Source organism: Rhipicephalus sanguineus, unplaced genomic scaffold, assembly GCF_013339695.2.
Source record: "Rhipicephalus sanguineus isolate Rsan-2018 unplaced genomic scaffold, BIME_Rsan_1.4 Seq595, whole genome shotgun sequence".
Taxonomy (NCBI): domain Eukaryota; kingdom Metazoa; phylum Arthropoda; class Arachnida; order Ixodida; family Ixodidae; genus Rhipicephalus; species Rhipicephalus sanguineus.
Window position 1 is genome coordinate 56,451 of NW_023615589.1, and position 19,388 is coordinate 75,838.

Here is a 19,388-nt window from a genome sequence, read left to right on the forward strand (position 1 = left end):
ACAGGTCTGTAACGTGCAGCCACAAAAAACAAGGATTTTAGAGCAATCAGCCATATTTACCAGGAGTGAACTTAATGTGTTCTGTCTGCCGTTGCAAAGTTCTTTTTGCTGGGAGAGGTACAACATTTTCTTTAACGAAGTCATACCCCTTGCTACCACAAGCAACCTTCAATTGCAGGGCTTTTTGGAGGGATTCGGGGGACCAAGAACTTCCCCGCATGGAGCCTTTTTCAAGAACACGGATCTGATCGTCAGACAGCACCCGCCTACAGTGTTCTCGAAGTAGCTCTCTGTCTTTTTCAGCCTGGAGCCGCCGCTTTTTTTCTACATTCAGCTTACGCTCTAGCTCGAGCACACGGTCCTTTAACTTCATGCAGGATGCACATCCTGCTCAAATTCGAAAAGAAAAACCATAAGTGCATGACTTCGTTACTTTTTCACAAGGGCTCCAAAAACTGATATGCTCATCATAAAACATTGGAACCTAATCACTTTTTGTACATTTTAACTTTATTCCTACAGATAATGGAGAGAAAATTTTGAAGCACTTTGGGCAACCTGGTTTCAGTGGTAGTACGCATGATATCATAAGCATCATTTAGAGACATTAATCAGGAAGGGCAGACGTGACCATGTTCATCATGCTATTGCCAACCGTCCATGCTTTCAGTACGTGTTATGAGTAACTTAAATACTAGTAGAAAGATGGCTTTTGGATGTGTTTTGTCTTGATAACCAAACCACAATTGATGCAAGAATAGCAACAACATAGCTACCAATGAACAAATTTGCAATAGTGCTTAACAACCCTCTCTGCTTCAATATCTTACCTGCAAGCATGGAAGGCAGGCTAAAAGGAAATGTAGGTGTGCCTGAATATTCGGGCATTGTTAAATCTGTAAAAATATAAAAGCACGAACATGTTTTTATGCAAGTGCCTGGCAAGGCCATCTAAAAGGAACTGTCACATTGAAACAATTCTGCAGATAAACCTAGTAGTAACTAAAAGGTAACAGTAATATGTTGCCAAGCAACCTTTGTAAAGACGACTGCTGTGATATTGCATGCACATGCTGAGGGAGCCTCCGATTTAGATCTGGCTGGCTTTTGTAGCAAAAAAGGGGCCTTAAGTGGTCAACTTTATTTTTAGATATATTTATGATGCATAATTGGTATGTCTCATTTCTGCAAATTAGTTCATTTCAGTGGCTGTCATCACGAGCTTTTCATGAGCAATGATAACTCAACACGTGCCCACAACGCCACGACTAAACGTAAACTCAGCTTCATCTCACATGACTGAGAGCTGTGGTTCTGAGGCAACACACGCTTCTGGTTTTTTGGCGTCTGCAGGGAAAATATACTTGTTGAAGAAAACAAAAAAGGAAGTTTCGGAGACACTTTTGGAGGGAATTAAGCGAACAGTTTGAATGCGTTGTTTTCCCCAACTGCAGAAGCTAATACAACATAAAGCCCCAACACATCAACTGACATTTCTCAAAATTCTGCCTACTGTCTTACCGATGGGTGTCGATTTCATGTCACTGCAAGGAGTGGAAGCATTGTAGGTGTCCGACTGAACTTCCATTTTGATTCCTTCTGAAAAAAATGTCAACAATCCCATCACAAAATCGTGACTGCGCTCACAAGCAGAGATTTGTAAACCTGTTCCTGTATTAGAGGAACAGGTACACAGGCATGCACATGCTGAGGGAGCCTCCGATTTAGATCTGGCTGGCTTTTGTAGCAAAAAAGGGGCCTTAAGTGGTCAACTTTACGTTTAGATATATTTATGATGCATAATTGGTATGTCTCATTTCTGCAAATTAGTTCATTTCAGTGGCTGTCATCACGAGCTTTTCATGAGCAATGATAACTCAACACGTGCCCACAACGCCACGACTAAACGTAAACTCAACTTCATCTCACCTTCTGACATGACTGAGAGCTGTGGTTCTGAGGCAACACACGCTTCTGGTTTTTTGGCGTCTGCAGGGAAAATATACTTGTTGAAGAAAACAAAAAAGGAAGTTTCGGATACACTTTTGGAGGGAATTAAGTGAACGGTTTGTATGTGTTGTTTTCCCCAACTGCAGAAGCTAATGCAACATAAAGCCCCAACACATCAACTGACATTTCTCAAAATTCTGCCTACTGTCTTACCGATGGGTGTCGATTTCATGTCACAGCAAGGAGTGGAGGCATTGCAGGTGTCCAACTGAACTTCCATTTTGATTCCTTCTGAAAAAAAATGTCAACAATCCCATCACAAAATCGTGACTGTGCTCACAAGAAGAGATTTGTAAACCTGTTGCTGTATTGGAGGAACTTTCACTTGGTATGTCACCAGCCGTGCATGGCGATTCTGACGGTGCAGAAACTGCAATGCAATGAGCAAAGTAGATTACTATGGGCAGAAAGGATAAGCTGGAATGAAAAGTAAAAACTTGAACCACTATTTCTATAACACTCACAGCTGAAGATGCTGGGGATGGCATCTGGCTTCAGCCGTTTCTTCCCTTTTACAAGGACCTCCTCAAACTGATCTTGGCTGAAGTGATCCTGTATAAAAACAGAGTTCATTAACCATTCTGAGCATGGAGATGCTTATGCTAGGGTTACTGTATATGCAAATGCAGCAGCTAGTTCAGACAGTAATAAAATAATTGTTGAGGTTTAACATTTCAAAACCCACGTTATGATTATGAGGGATGCCGTAGTGGTGGGGTGGGCTCCGAAAATTTCGACCACAGACAAGATGGAGTGGTATGAAATGCAGGATATGACTAATGCAAGCTATTTCCTTGCACCACTTCCCTGCTCCTACTCTCTAAATGTGTATGTTATCTAGTTAGAGAGCGCACATTACAAACACACATTTTCGATTTGGTCGTGCTACCCGAGCAGAGTGTGAAATTATATGTTGTGTGCTCGTTTCTGTTAAGAGTCCGCTGTAATGTTTCGTGCAAAAGTTCATTACGCAACATCCGCCGTTTTTCTAATGCCTCACAGAAAGTCAGTGCCAACTTCGCTCTTCGAATGTGAGCTCGAGTCGGACTGAACTTCGGTCCGTAGAGATAAACCGGTTTCAAAACTCGTTCGTGTGTTCTTAAGTGCTCAGATGACGGGCCTTACGAATGCGTTGAATTTTTGGCAACTTAATTGGTCGGTTCGCAACAGCACACTTTTTTTTATTGCTTTTGCCACAGTAGCCCATTCGTCTCGTGAGCGTTAATGCAACGTTCGCACCTAGTATGCTACTTGTAGGACCGAAACGGTCGTCTGACTGTCGAGGACGGGCGGCGTAAGCAAAGGCAGCATCTGCACGTAAAACTACACACCGTTAATGCAACGCTTCCGTCGACCTTGGCAGTTCCCGACCCCATTGTTGTCGCAAACTTAATTCGATAACAGGTGGTGGAGGGTAAAAACATGGAGCGGCGACCTAGAACGTCGGTCCGCAGCGTAACAAGACGCACCACGCGCACTAAGCCTCTTTTTCCTAAAAATGAGACGCCCGCTCATTCTGAGCGCACAGTCAAGGCATTAAAGACCCAGAAATGCATTACCTCGCATATTCTTGCTCCTCTTCCTGCCGGCTTCTGACGTTTCATGCGCAGCAGCCACTTGAGGCGGCGACGCACGACGGAGACAGACTTGCCACATGGAATCGAGAAGAAGGCCTTTCCGTGCTCTTCTCGGTTCGTGCAGTGGGGAGCGCAGCATCCTGTCATTGTCGCAACTTCGCAACACTGAGGCAGGGCGCTGCGCCGCGCAGACGTTCGCAAAAACGGACAGCACAAGACACCACCACAACAACGACAAACCAAACTCAGCCGGACCGCCTTGTGCTTCGCCGGACGGCTTGATACAGCGGTGGTGGCGCGGCGATCGCCAGCACCCGCGCGGCCGTGAAGTTGGCTTTCCCTAAAAAGGATGCTTTTTGCGCACGTGAGCGCGCTGGGCGAATGGTGGCGCGAGCGGCGAGTTCTGTCAGAGGCGCAACTCTGCTACCTAAAGGTAGCATATACAGTAACTCTACTGGCTGCCGCGTGGGAGCGCCCCTAGTGGCGAAACTCTCAGAAACTTTCCGATCACGGGATGCTGGCGCCCTATCTCGGCCTAACGGCGAAGTTCGGCGGCTGTCTCGCTTAGAACTACGTGACCATGCCGCCGTTCGCCCTCGGTGTATAAGTGCATTGCACTTAAAAAATGTCCACACAGAATCTCCTTTGGGAGTTGTCCTAGTGATGCGTAAGCGTCAAAAGGTTTTTAAAAAATCACAGCATATCCACGTAGTGAATGATGATGAGTGGGCGAAGCTGCGGAGGTTCATCGGTAAACCGTGAATCTTCCGTGAATTCTGCCCAGTACATCATCACCGACGTGAGATCGGGCGCGTTTATACTAAAGGTTCGGTGAGTTATGACTACTTGCAGCTCACTTTAATTTTACATGTACGCTGTGAATTTTAATTGTTTAGAAAACCATTGCTTTAGAAAACATCTGGCGTCTTTCGTTAAGCAGCTGGCGTCTTTTCGTTTTGCTTTAGAAACATCTGGCGTTCTTTTTTCGTTTTGATTTTAGAAAACATCTGGCGTCTTTCGTTGGTTTATTTCATCAATCAACGGCGTTTTGAACAAAATTTTTATTGTTTAATCACGCACAGTAGAAATCTCACCAGGCACTACCTTGGAGGTAAACAATGGCTGCTAATGGGAATGAGAGACAGAAGAAGTCGGCTTTTAGCTAACACTTACACTTCTACTTCTACTAACGTTTCCTACTGGAACATGCCAATGGCTGCTAATGGGGAAAGAGACAGAAGAATTCGGCTTTTAGTTAACGCGCACGCTGCGAATTTTTTATTGTTCAACAACGCACAGGAAAAATCTCCCACCGGCACCACCTTGGAGGTCAAGATCTGGTACTAGCGTTACGACTGGTTACGCACTACGACTACTACGACTACGAGGGACGAACGGGTGCCGCCTTAAAGGGCCCCTCACCAGGTGACATAACGAATTTTAGTTAGACATTGGAAGTTGTTGCGAGCCCAATAAGGAGCATTATGCCACAAGAATTTTTCTAATCGGTCCGATGGAAGCCGAGAAAAACAATAATTTGTAGCGGCGTGAGACCATGATGCGAGGGGGCGAGCTGCAAACCCTTGCCGCTCGCCCCGTGTAGCCTCCACAAGCCAAATCCCTTCCCTGCCCTCTTCGGCACGCGAGCGGGAGGATCACATAACGCATACTCATGAACACGTCATGCGCACACAATGTCACGAACGCATGACGTGCCCGAACCAGCCCGAGCCCCCGAGACGCGAGCGGTGTTGTGGCGGCGTTCTTTGCGCTTCATCTCTGCAAGTTATGCCAAATGCGCCCTCGCCGATCACTTGGCTTTCAACCTAATACTGAACACGAAAGCTGCGACATTTGTACGGACGCGAGACTAGCGGTGTGCCGCATGAACATCTAGTTAGACGCGGGAGGATAAATGAGCCTAATAAGCGCTGGAACGCGGTGGAAAATTAGTTTCGTCGTAAGGGGTGGCGTCTGCACGATGCGCAAAGCGCGAGAACACGAACGCGTGCAAAACGGAGGTAGATTAGTCTCGAATCTGGTGCGATTCGCAGTAAAAATTAAAAAAGACAACGCACACATTCCGTTTGTGTGTTTTATTATTGTTCTCAAGTTTTATTCATCCATTCAAGCAACAAATTACACAAACTACACGTCGTGTCAAATATTTATCGCAGTGTCACGTGCTACTGTTGGCGACGTCAGAGCACAGTCGTCTACGTAGAGGACCGACGTCACAGCACTACCATCTACGCAGGGCCATTCTCTCATGTACGTCATCCCCTCATTCTCTGGGCGCGCGGGCGCGAGAAGAAGGGCAAGCAGCGTTCAGCTTGAAATTTGACCCATTTCTGCGGCGCATAGCGTTGCAAATTTTGGCAGACGTGATCGTGAACGCCCAGTGTATGCATTGGGCTAGTCAGCTCAAAATTGTCAAACCTGGTGAGGGGCCCTTTAAGGAGCTTCGCCCCTAAAATTCTGGAGTGGAAGCTTTCACGAGGTCTTAGCAGCAGATGTGAAGCCAGCATTTGCCTGTAGTTTAAAAACATGGCCTTGTCGCGTGATGCCCAATCAGAGATAAAGTGAGCTTTGTTCTGCTCGCGTAAACGCCCGTCTAAAATAAGAGATCGCTGTTCCCGACAAAAGCAATACATCCGCACGAGTATTGGTAACTTGATCTCTACTCAAATTTGCCAAGATTTTGAGGCTTCCGGAAACCAGTAACATTAAGACATCCGTTGAGCAGCGTCTGTCCAGGAAAATTACCGGTAATAAATTCGTACGGCGTGTGAAGTAAACGCTGCTTTCTCTCTCTCTCTCTCTCTCTCTCTCTCTCTCTCTCTTTTTCGCTGTATGCTAACGCTTTCACGCGCCTGGAATAGGATTGCGGAGGCCTGGCTTCACTTTCCAGACATGGTTTTCACTCCAGCGGGTTTTTTAAAAAAGACATCCTTGGCAAGGGTACAGTTATTGATGTTGTTAAAAAAAAATTGGCCGCGTATCTGCGTGCTTCGCTGCAAATGTCGTGTAAAGACGATAGAAGAGGCGCTGTGTGAGATATGGACGCCATCTGGCAATACGTCGGGAAACATGAGTGCTGTGTTGCGTGCTGGTAGTCCCGGCGCAGCAGCAGGCGAAGACCTGCGGTGACCAACGCGACCGGCGGGGACGCCAGCCAGCCCGAAAACGCGGTTTGGCGCGAAGCGCTGAAGCAGAGAAAAGTCCGCACTCAACGAGTACTCTCCACACACTCTTTTATTTACACGTCGCCTGGGTAAAACGGGAACGCCAGAGCGGCGCCCACAACCGGCAGCCTGAAGGCCGCCCACAACGCTGCTTTTTCATTTTTTAAATATTTTTTTTTCACCTTCTTGGCCTTCTCAAAACTAAAGTTTTTCAACACCGACCCATGACATTCGTACAGTGCAATACAGAACCGAAACCGAAACACAACAATGAGCTCGTGCGAAGGGCACAAAGGAAGGCAAATTTCAGCGCAGTCGCATTTTCAGCTTTGTTGAAACAGCGCTCACTCAACGACGACGAAGTAAAAGAAGGCACAGGACAGGCAGCGCCTGTCCTGTCCTTCTTTTACTTCGTCGTCGTCTAGTGAGCGCTGTTTCAACAAAGATGAACGCATACCAACTCGCTCAATCTTCCATTCTTATGCATTTTCAGCGCAGCTTAAGAAACTAGGGTCCTTAAAATTACGTATGTATGCATTTTCTATTAAAGGAACACGCCACCTAATACTTACCTAGTGATGTTGCACCTCAGATATACATGATATTTTCTTTTTGATCGACAACGTTCTCAAGTATGAACAGCCATACCAGTTCAAGACGGCTGGCCCTTGGGCAAGTGGTTCAACTTTGGCCGAGTGGCTGAAGCGAAGGACGTGCCGACAAACAGAAAGACAGACAGAAAGACAGACCAAAATTTCTGCGTTTAAGTTCCCCAAGAAAGACTATCGTCTCTAATAAACGGACTTGGACATGAGGCCGTGACAGTGATGTCGTGTACCATGCAAGAGTGACGGGCTGTGTCAGTGTGTGCTGTGTTATGTGCCATCTCTCTTTCCTATCCATATTTCAATCTCCCCGTCCTGTTCCCCTATGTAGGGTATCAAACCGTTTGTCCTAAACTGGTTAACCTCCATGCCTCTCCTTCTCTGCTATTTCTTCTCTTCTCTATTAAAGATTGTATACATCCTTTCCTAAAACAGTGTTTCCAGGCTGCCTCGGCGTGAAGTCTTTCATATTTTTTTCTAACACTCGTGAGCGTCTGGAACTACCCCGTGGCACGCGCGTTCCGGGACCCGCGAAATTGGAATGTTTCGTGATATGTACAATCTTCTATGTGATCTCTACATCTTGTCCTGCGGAGGGCTTTTGTTCCAACACCACAAAACTCAGCGTATATAGCCCTCATAGAAGCTGTTCTCATTTGGCACGTGTTTCGCACCGCAGGCACAGCGCATTCATACGGCTCAGATATGTTCACATTTTAAAAGCGTGGGTGTGTAGCGAAGTGGCCATGACACTCGGCTTCGGAGAGTGAGGGCCGGGTTCAAACCCAGCCCCGCGAGGAAAACCTAAGTTTGCCCGTGCGATTTTTCCGCTCGCACGATACAACCAAAGTCACGAAACGTTCCGCATCCACATCCATACCTTAATTTCAGTCCCAGGGTGCTGTCGTGCAAAGAATTTATCCAAACAGCTCTGTCGACTAACTTTATGAAAAATGTTACGGAGTTAATTCTCTACAAGACTTTCTTAAATAAAAAATAAAATAAAGGAGTTGTCGCCATTTCTTAGTGACGGCTACCCCTTTCCACTTGGTTGTCGTGTTAAAAAATAATAAAGAAAACAAGAAAAGGGATATATACACATATATACAGTGACATATATACACATATATACATTTGGCGAGTTTAAATGTTCTCGTTTTAACACGGCACACATACAAGCACGGCGTACATTTTCGATGTAGTTCGCTCAATGATCGCCACAAATACTACCGTCTTCAAAGAAACATTTGAAGCATTCGATTGCTTCAGGGTTTCTTTGAAGACGCTAGGCCCATAGTCATCAGGTTTATCCCTGATGGATATGGGCCTATAGTACTTTCATTACGTTCTCATTAGAGAACGTTCGCTCCTAGTCCAGCAATTTGAGTTCCTGTTCGAGTCGCAGTCTCTACAAGGCCTTGACGCTCAAGTTCGCGTTTGTTGTCGCCATCTGCAGCATCAGGACATGACGTCTGAAAATGCAGGAAGACACGTGCACGACACATTCCGAAGAGACCGTAAGGAAAAAACACAGCGAAAAAAATATAAATACACACCGAAACGTCGAAAGAAACTCGAAGGGGAAGGGAAGCGGACAAAAAAAAAGGGCAAACGCGGATTAAGAGGAAATTCCAATCAAATGCAACAAGCGAACATGATCGCAAATGTGTTCACTCCCTTGTGCACCGAAATGATGACCCCTCGCCAGTCTAATTGATAACGGATGTTCTTTTACGCATACCCCAGCCACACCTTGACCACGAATGTCGCGGTTCCGGAGGTCTCCCTATTAATTTAAGACCACCTGGGGATTTCGAGATACATCGATGTTTTCCGTACGCGGACACCCTTTTCGCATTCCTTTTCTCGGCGGAATGCAGCTTACGCGGTCGGCACGCAATCGTAACCTTCTGTACTGCGCGCCCCCTGCCGTCGATTTCTTCCGACTGTATATACCGATTGGACGGTGAAACACTGAGGTATTTCTTTAACCCTTGCCCCTGACCGCGTCGCCTGCCTCGTATATGATGTGGAAAGAAATGGCAGCGTGTGTGAGGAGGCTATACTCTAAAAGCATGCAATTTAAATCTCCGCACTTTGCGTGCCGAAGTCACACTATGATTACGAGGCACGAATTAAGTATAACGGGGGGGGGGGGGTACTGCGGATTAATTTTGACTACGCGGTGGTCTTTCGGAGACTCGTAAACGTAAGTACACCGACATTTTTTTTTTTTTTTTTGCGTTTAGATCCCACCGAGACGCGGCCGCCGCGGCCAGCGTCAGAGGGTAGGCGCCGTACACTATTTAATTCTGTTCAAATAAATTTCATTTTCTTGTTACGAAATTTCAGAAACAGAGGACAGCAAAGGAAAAACAGGGTGGCCTTAACCAGGTTACACCTGATTTGCTGACCTGTAATGTAGTAGTAGTACCAGCAGCGGCAGCAGAAAAACTAATAGACCCTACTGCTTCTGCTACCCTACTACCTCTACAACCACTACTACTACTATTGGTACTACTCAGTGCTGGGCAGTATCGAAGATACATGTATCTTAGATACCATCTTAGATACTCTATGGGTATCTTGTATCTTTATCGCGATACGTCTCGAACGACGAGTATCTGTATCTGTATTTCCGATACATTCGACAATGTATCGTGTATCTTAAGATACAAGATACTTCTATCGCAACACAACCATACGAAGCAATAATCGCTGGCCAAGCTCCACTTCTCAAGCCGGTACTGGTGCCACTAAGCCATCTGAATAAGTCTAAGTGCAGTGAAGCAACTTTATTTTTCCGCCGAAGTCCTCCAGTGAGGGCAGAGGATGAAGAAGACAAGCGCGCGGACGTCTACGCCCAGCCCACGTACCTTTTGTTTTCTCGATTTATTATCTTTTTAGTTGCGCCAATGCCGCGACACTCGCTCTTAGCCAGTGTCCTGCGCCGCGTACTCTACTGCGTGCGGCGTCTATCGCGCAAATTTTGATGTTGCTACAGTGTCGTTATTGAAGATTCTCTTGCGTCTTGCTCCGTAACGAAATGTGATGCGTGCAAGAATGGGGTTGATTTGTGTATCGTGGATTTTACATATCAGCGATTTGAAGGATCCCGTGGATGTAAGCTTGACTTACATGCAATGAATTAACTTATATGCAAATAAGATTCTAACAAATTTAGCACCACTGGTACTGGTGCTAGATGTAATAGAGCAAGCGTTTACCTAACAGAAAATATATTGGCGTACCGTATTTTTCACTTCCTGCTACATTTACTCAAAGAATTTATGAAATTATAGTTTAATTATTAGCACAAGTGCTTTCATACCTGTCATTTTGCATTCCATACATTACCTAGGTCTCTGTACTGTTTTTCCGGTCTGGTCATTGCAGTATGTCTTTTGTAACGCGCTCCCAAAATAAGATCTCTGCTTTATTCTTCCAAATGTCTGTTTTAGTTCTGCTACTGTTTACACATTTGCACGTTGCCAAGGCGATATTGAAAACAAATACATAATTATGTGGGCATGCCTTGAGTGTACAGTATAAAATATTCTGCTTACCGCTTAGGAGAATGGCGAACTTGAGTTTGCATTATAATAATAAAAATAATTAGGAGCCATCTTAAAGATGTTAGGAAGGGGATTAGAGAAGCGTTGTTTTACTGAATGCTCCGTTTTACTCATGTGCGTCCCAACGAGCCATTTCAGGCATTTTTCCATAGGCACTGAATTTTTTATTGTCTCAACAGGTAAGTGAACGATACTTCATGCTCATAGTTATTAAGGGCGCCGTCTGTATCGTGTTTCTGTACTCATTCAACGTGAATGTCTGATACAATGTGAATGTTTGATTTGATTTCCTGTTTTTGGCCTTCGTAAATATTTTTCGTATTACTAATCGCCACGTAATGGGAGCTACAAGCGGAAATAGCGCGAATAGCGGCGGTGTCCTGCGGCGCTTTATGCAACTATACAATACGTCTGAGACGTTTCTGGGTTGCACATGTTCTCTCGTTGAATAAAAGTTGCTAAAAGATTGCACGTTAGTGAGTATATCAACAGAGAATCCTTTACGCCAGGAGATAAGTACAATATGAAAATTCATTGCAGTTTTAGGTCATCTACGTATACACCAGGGGTCTCAAACTCAGCTTATAGCCAGCGGGCCGCAGTCGCGAAGTTTAGCTCCAAGGGCCGGGACAGTGAAGATGGTGGGATCGGGGGTCGGAGAGAGCTTGAACAAAATTACGTCGCCATTTGAAATGAAGTCTTTACCATATCTTATATAGAGGTCATTTCTGAGGGGGATTTGGAGTCAAGGTCCGAGAAACATCGATACCGATGTACACAACGAGTGAAATCTGGATGCGGATTCTGAGATATAGAGTTTTTGTCCTACGGTTATGTTTCAGCACATGGTGACCACATGTTCCTCACGAAAGGAATGTTTGAGACCAGTCATGTCTGTGTAGCTCACGAACAGACTTATTTATAAAACAAAAACCAATGGGACGAAGACGGTCATGTGTGCGGGCCGGGCCGCTAGCGAAAGGTCTCAAACTCCTAGTAAACACCATGCGCCCCCCCCTCCCCCCCCCCCCCCCAAAAAAAAATTTTCGCTACCAGCGTTGTTGCTGGTGTGCACCTGTCCGGATGTACGGTATTGTGCAGATTGGCTATTACGGACAAGGTAAAAGTCCACACTGGTATTTGCGCCGTCGTGCGAAGGCTTCTGACTGAAGTTATCGTGATTATATGGCAACCCGCTAGCTGGTCGGCAAGCTGAGCAGAGACTCCCATCAATTGCGAAAATGACAAGCAAGAACCACTGTCAGCGAAGTGTATAAAGAGTTGGCTTGTGAAGAAGCTAAACCAAACCCCAATAAGTTGTTTTGGAAGCAAACTAATGCACGAGTAAGAAGGGCAAAAGTGTTGCTATACAAACAGTCATTTGATTCAAGTGAAACAAAATAGGTCGCCGTTAAGAAATTTACAAGCAGACATTTTCGTGCATAGGCGTTTTCTGCCACATTATATGCATCTATAAAAACAAATTTGAGAATGTATCGAAGTATCTTAAGATACAATTGGCAAGCATCGTATCGGATACATTTATTGCGGCAGTATCTTGTATCTGTATCTCCAATACTTCTTGCCTGACTATCTTGTATCGTATCGCGATACAATTTCAATGTATCTTTGCCCAGCCCTGGTACTACTATTCCTAATACTAGTAGTAGTTAGTAGCATGTAGTAGAAGCGCAGCAGCAGCCTTACTAGTCGTTGTAGTTAATACTACTATACTCTACTACTACTATGTATTAGCTGTATTAGTGGAGGCCAAATATGGAGGCCCGTGTACTTTGATTTAAATGCACGTTAAACAACACCAGATGGTCAAAACTTTCGGAGGTCTCCACTAATGCGCCCCTCGTGATCATATCGTGGCTTTGCGACGTCAAACCCCAACAATTATTATTACTTACTAGCTCTATTAGTGGTAGTCGTAGTTGTGCCTTACTACCGATATTAGCAGCTACTGCCCTTCTAATATTCTTCTACAAGTAGTAGTAATAGTAGTAGTAGTAGTAGTAGTAGTAGTAGTAGTAGTAGTAGTAGTAGTAGTAGTGGTAGTAGTAGTAGTACTAATCAACTACAACTACTAACACGGCTGCAACTGTTACGCTACCACTACTACAGCTATTGAATACTAACCACTGCGAGTAGCAGTGGTAAAGTTGTACCAATGGTAGTAGCAGCAGCGCAGCAGAAGCAGTATTAGTCATTCTACAGACAACGTCGTCGTAATAATCTTACATGTATCCTGCTGTCCACACGTGCGTGTGAGCCAGTCGAACTATGAGAACAGTGTTCGGCGATCTTTCTTTTAACCAAGCCTGCGCCTCCGCATCCTCCTCCCCATCGCCGTCAATCATCCCTCGTTTCCCTCTCCCATGGTTCTCGTGCGTGTTCTGACCGCGCGTCCCGCGCGCAATCGTCACGAGACGAAGCTGGCGCGCAGCCGAGCGCATCACAGTCGTGCAACAACGGGCGAGCGACGCGACGCGTTAAGCCTGTTTCACATGCAGCGATTTTGCTCCAAGAGCGGAGCGGCTGCCGTCGCGGAAGCCCAAAAACAGGTTTTTTAGAGCGACCAGTGGACGCTCGCAACGCCAGCGACCGAGATCGCCGGAGTTGGAAAAATTCGCTAGCGGCAGCAGCGGCAGCGCGTCTGCCCAAGGTCAACCAATGATCAACCAATGGGAGAGCGCTGACGTGCGGAGCACGTGACTGCAGGGGTGGAGTTGAGGAACGGGCGCGCGCGCGCCGGGAGGAACTCGGTTTGCTAGCAGACGACATCCGCAGCAACGAGCTGGCAGTGTAGAAGTGCCGTTCTTTTCCTTTTGTTGTCCTCTACGGCGCTTCCGTTAAAGCAGACAAATCGTTTGCACGTGTCATTTTGTTCTTTTGCATTTTTATCGAATCGTGGCACCAACATAGGTCCGGTCAGGGGGACCCTACAGCACTCCGCACTTATAGCTCGCAGCACATGCTGCTGTTTTTTCTTGTTTACCACGCTGGCCCAGCATGTTCGAAAAGTTTGCTGTTTTCTTTTTTTGAATGGTCACGGACCCCGATGACGACAAGTGCCGCCGCCTCTTTACTGGAATGCCCATGGGCAAAAAGAGGGACGAGCTCCTTCACAAACACACAATATCGTCGACTGGGCCGCTTGCATCTGGTTGCCGGCCCAGACGGCGCACCAACGCCTCGCGGCATTCGAGAGCAAAAGCCACCGAAAGCCCCGTGAAAGCTTAAAAACACAAAAGCCAATTCTTTCTTTTGCTTTTTCATGGCCAAGTGTATGTGCGTGCAACATGACTTGCGTGGTAAAAAAAAGAAAGCTGGAACAGAAATAAACGTGACTACTGAAGTTGTTTAATTGCACTCTGATACACTGCACATTTTCATCATTCAAGGTCTAGGCGCGTGAAAATCGATCACCGAAGTAGAAGGCTGGTGAAACTTGCAACCTAAGCGCACCAAAACAAGCGAGCCCGGAGAAAGGAAACCCGCGGATAACGGGCGCTTCCCACAACCATCACTGCGCTTCGCAGAGGCGCGCGCCGCGCAAAAGCGGTGCATGTGAAACGAAGCCGCGTCCAAGCGTCCTGCTGCCGCTCGATCGCCGCGGGCCCCGTCGCTCGGTCGCTCGCATGTGAAACAGGCTTTAGGTGTCCCCCGACCGCCGCCAGCGCCTCGCTCAATAAATCGATCTCCCCCGCTTCCTTCGTTTCTTTGCCACGCAGATATCAGGACGGGAGCGTCAAAAGAGGACGCGAAAACAGCGAGTACGTGCGTATACGTGTGCGTGTGGTGCGCGCGCCTTACCGTGTCCCGAGTGTAGTCACCGTCAGCCGAAGGCAAAATTTTCTTTACAGTAACTCCATAGAAGACTCATGGGCGTTTCTCTGGGAAGCCTGCTGGCTGTCCACCGACGACTCACGGGATTTGGGCTTCGAAGGGGGCTATTTTATAAGCGTTCTGTCACAGAATAGAGGCGTTGACGGAACGAAACGTCACGAGAGGACGAGAGGGAGCCGCACAGAATTGGCCGAGGCTCGTCTGACGGTGAAGACGTGAGAATAGCAACCGGAAACGGCAGTGCTGTCAATCATATTAGCACAAAACGGGCATAGAAGGGACGGAGGCCCCGTTCTGTCCGACAGAACGGATACAAAACGGTCTCCAGACGACTTGGATTGGATCGAAACGAAAGTGCTGGGGCCGGGGAATCGAATTAGCCTGCTTTGTGTTTGGCTTACCCCCAGTAGCCACCCTACCCCCCCCCCCCCCCCCCCAGTGGCGTAGGAAAAAATTTTTTTCGCGGGGGGGGGGGGGGGGGGGGAGACACCTCTTTGATCCGACATGGGGTCTGGGCAAATAAGTGTGGTCGAGTGTCATTGTGTGCTCTGTATCCTATGGGGAAAAAAATTTCGGGGGAGGGAGGGGGGCACGGGCCCGGTGTGCCAACCCTTGGCTACGCCACTGCTTACCCCAATGCCGCGCCGATAGTTTGCGAAAATCGCAACCAGCCCCCAGCACCGAACGACTCGTCAAATTGCGACACCACCTATAGCGTCCACTCAAGACATTAGCGCAGATAAATTGTTAAGGACATCGCGCTCTTCAATTTCAACCTTTGAAAAGCAATGCCTGCCAATATTGACGTTCAGCTATAATAATTCTATATTTCTTCATGCGTTGAAAACATTTCTGAATTCTCTCAGCTCGCCTATTGGCTATTAGCTCCCCCTCGTCCTCTCGTGACGTTTCGTTCCGTCAACACCTCCGCTCTGTGACAGAACGCTTACAAAATAGCCTGTTCATTCGAGCCTGTTCACCCTTCACCTCTTACTTCTTTTATTTGCTGTCAACACTACCTTGAACAAGTAAACAGGAACGACCGCACAAAAGGTCAAATTTATCTAGTGCGCTCTTCAGGAGTACCTTTAAGTGGTTAAATTCCGTTTCTTCTCTCTGTGTGTGTGTGTGTGTGTGTGTGTGTGTGTGTGTGTGTGTGCGTGCGTGCGTGCGTGCGTGCGTGCGTGCGTGCGTGTGTGTGTGTGTGTGTGTGTGTGTGTGTGTGTGTGTGTGTGTGTGTGTGTGTGTGTGTGTGTGTGTGTGTGTGTGTGTGTGTGTGTGTGTGTGTGTGTGTGTGTGTGTGTGTGTGTGTGTGTGTGTGTGTGTGTTTTCGGCAGCGCGTTTTCGGTGACCGCATTACTATTCAGTCTTGACCCATTCGCCAAAGCAGTTGGTTGCTCTTGTAGCTAGGGTGACAGCTTCTTGGAATAGACCCCTTAGAACGAAGCCCTCGACGTAGTTCCTCCAGAGGCCAAGTTTTCTTATACTGCCGAACACGAGACAGTCACAGGAGGGATCGCGAAATTCCTTCGGCGGCGTTAAGCTGTTACGTCGCTGACCTTCGCGTGTGTTTTTTATAACTGTTACATCGTCCGAAGACTCCCCGCCCAGATTTCGGCGCGAAGGCTCAGGACCAAAGGCTACAGAACGTCGCACAGAACGTGCGCACAGCAAAAGAATAAAGGCTGACCCGTCAGTGCGTTACAAGACGTGAAGCCCAAAGTTTGCTCTGCGTTGTGATCGCCCCCCCCCCCCCCCTGTCTTTGAACCGGGCATGACGAAATGTTCCCTATGCTCACGTACGCGACAACTAGAACGACCAAGGATATTTGGAAAGCTTTTCTTCTTTTTCAATCACCTCTCCCCACTCCCCTCCCCATCCCCCTCTCACGGCTTTACTTACTGCTTCCGTTTATTTCAGCCTCCGGCTCATTTGTCTCCCGTTTCCGCCATCGCCTCATTTGCAAACTTTCGCACTTAGCGCCGAAGCGCAAACATTGAAGCCAAAGGGAAAGAAAAGATGAATTGCAGAACCTCGGTTTAACGCGAACGCGCACACTCCGGCAGGCACGTATGCGACGAATATCGGCACTGTCACATCGCGAGCGCGACCGTGTCAGGCGCTGAAAAATCAAATGATAATTACTCTCCGGCGCCGCCCGACCCGACAGACAAACCCTGTGACGGGGACACGAAGTAAAATATGTATTAAGAAAGAAAGAAAGAAAGAAAGAAAGAAAGAAAGAAAGAAAGAAAGAAAGAAAGAAAGAAAGAAAGAAAGAAAGAAAGAAAGAAAGAAAGAAAGAAAGAATCACCAGGCACAATAAGTTCACAGTTTACCTAACGAAAAAGAAAGAAAAGAAAGTTGAGAAAAAGTGAGAGAGCCGTAGTTAGCCGAGGAAAAGCAAGAAGTCCCGCTTTACATTTCTTATTACCGGGGAGATTAATATTTAAGCCACCCCCATTGTCGGACCTCCCCTCTGCCTTCCTTCCCGCCTTTTTTTCTTCTTTTTTCCCCCCTGTTTCATCTTGTCCCTTGTACGCACGTATGCAGAAAAGAGAAGAGAAGGAACTTATTAAGATAAAAGAACAAGAATGTCATCAAAACTGATGAAACAGGAAGAAAAAAAAAGAAAAAAAAAGGGGGGGGGGTGTCATCAGTAAGCAATGAGAAAGGGTGTATAAGGTTCGTCCAAACATGAGATGTCATCGTTAGGAGCGACGATGTCGTTTACAGTTGCATATCGTAAAAAAATAATAAAAAATAAAGAAAAGAGAGAAAAGAAATGACAGAGAATTCCGCGAGATAAATTTCTAGAAAAGGAAAAAAACCCTATCATCGAAAGAGACGAGACGTACTGATTAATGTTAGGCAGTTAGTCACGGAACTATAAAACAATGCGACTTACGGCAGCGCGCTTCAGTTACCCCGTTAGACAAAGTACTATACCGAATGATGTAAATGTTGGGTTGAAACCCGCCGTGGTATAACAAAAGGCAGGCTGAGGTGAGGCGCTGCTAAAAGCTCTAGGTCGCGGGTTCGATTCCCGGCGACCGCGTTTCGAAGGGGGCGAAATGCGAGAACACCCGTGTACTTAAGATTTAGGTGCACGTTAAACAACCAGAGGTGGTCAAAATGAATGCGGACTTCTCCACTATACGACGTGCCTCATAATCATGCAGCTGTATTGGCCCATAAGGCTCCGGAAATTGATTAAAATGATTAATTTTTGGGTTGTGCTGGACGCCCGAGTCACGGAGACGGGCACAGCTAGAGAATACCGAGGAGTACTGTCCCGTTTAATAAGACTCCGAGGCACATTGGATCCGATAAACGAGTATATATTTTTTAAAAGGGTCTTGAACACGCTCCTCGCGTGGCACTTAGAACTGCGGATCCAGCAAGACAAGTGTAGACACAAGAGTGGCAACGTCTATCTTCGAAAATGGAAATTTTCGGTTGTCCCTGTCGAATTGTGAAGCACGAATGCTGCGAAGGATGTAAGCGCAGACGTCGCCTTGTAGGCCACTGTGGCAGTATGACGAGAGCAAGCAGGCTTAGATGCACAGACATCCGGTATTTTGTGATTTCGTGAAGCGTACAGGGCCATCGGCATCACACATCGTTCAACTGCGATCTAGCATTTTTGTATACGTGCCTAGAAGGCGCCACTGGAACATTTAGGTAACGCTTCCACTTTCAGATAAAGACCATTCTACCTTTCTCACGACATCGGAACACGCGGATGTAGTCCCATCATGCACATTTATAGGAGACGACCTTAAACGATGAGGAAGTGAGATAGCCGTACCTTTCGATGCAGGAAGAGGAAAACAAGACGCTTCTTTCGAGGCATATTGCAACACTGGACGTCAGGGTTGACGTAACGTCTCCCGCTTGCATTTACGCTTGAATTCGTTCGAAACATACGGCGTACAAGACGCAAAAGTGTCTGGCAGTTTTCCGATCAAAGAAATCTGTTTTCGTAGCCTAGTGCGTACAACACACTGACACGCGCGCCGGCACGGCGCCGTCTGCGGCCCTTATCTAGAAACAGACGCTACGTCATGACAAGCTTAGACGGCTCGGCGCCGGTCGCCGATTGCGAGAAAAGAAGCTGCGTCATTGCAAAGCTCGGAGGCAGTAACCATGGTAACGCAACACCGGGCAACTCGAGCGTAACATTTCTTGCCTTCATGTTAAGCTGTAGTCCGCCGCAGTGGTGCAATGGTTACGGGTGCTCGGCAGCTGACCCGAAGGTCGCGGTTTCGATCCCGGCCGCGGCGGTCGCATTTCGATGGAGACGAATAAATGCTAGAGGCCCGTGTACTCTGCGATGTCAGTGCACGTTAAGGAACACCAGGTGGTCGAAATTTCCGGAACACCTACACTACGGCACGCCTCATAATCATAACGTGGTTTTGGCACGTAAAACCCCACGAGTTCTTATTAAGCCCCCATTATTATACGTCAGACCGAGCTTTTCGTTTCGCACGTGAAAATATACATCTTATTGAATATAAAGAAAGAATACTGAGTACAGAAAAAGAAATTAATATGACAGGCGCAACGTTAAACTG

At 46.9% G+C, this 19,388-nt stretch overlaps 1 long non-coding RNA gene across 1 annotated transcript; it reads right to left on the reverse strand.

Annotated features, from left to right (window-relative positions):
* Positions 1–1,521: 1,521 nt before the first annotated feature.
* LOC119377872 (uncharacterized) lies at positions 1,522–2,564 on the reverse strand. Its single transcript, XR_007414716.1, has 3 exons — positions 2,475–2,564; positions 2,309–2,380; positions 1,522–1,599 (listed from the first exon to the last, which is right to left on the reverse strand). It is a non-coding gene; the product is annotated as an uncharacterized LOC119377872 (long non-coding RNA).
* Between the last annotated feature and the right edge of the window lie 16,824 nt (positions 2,565–19,388).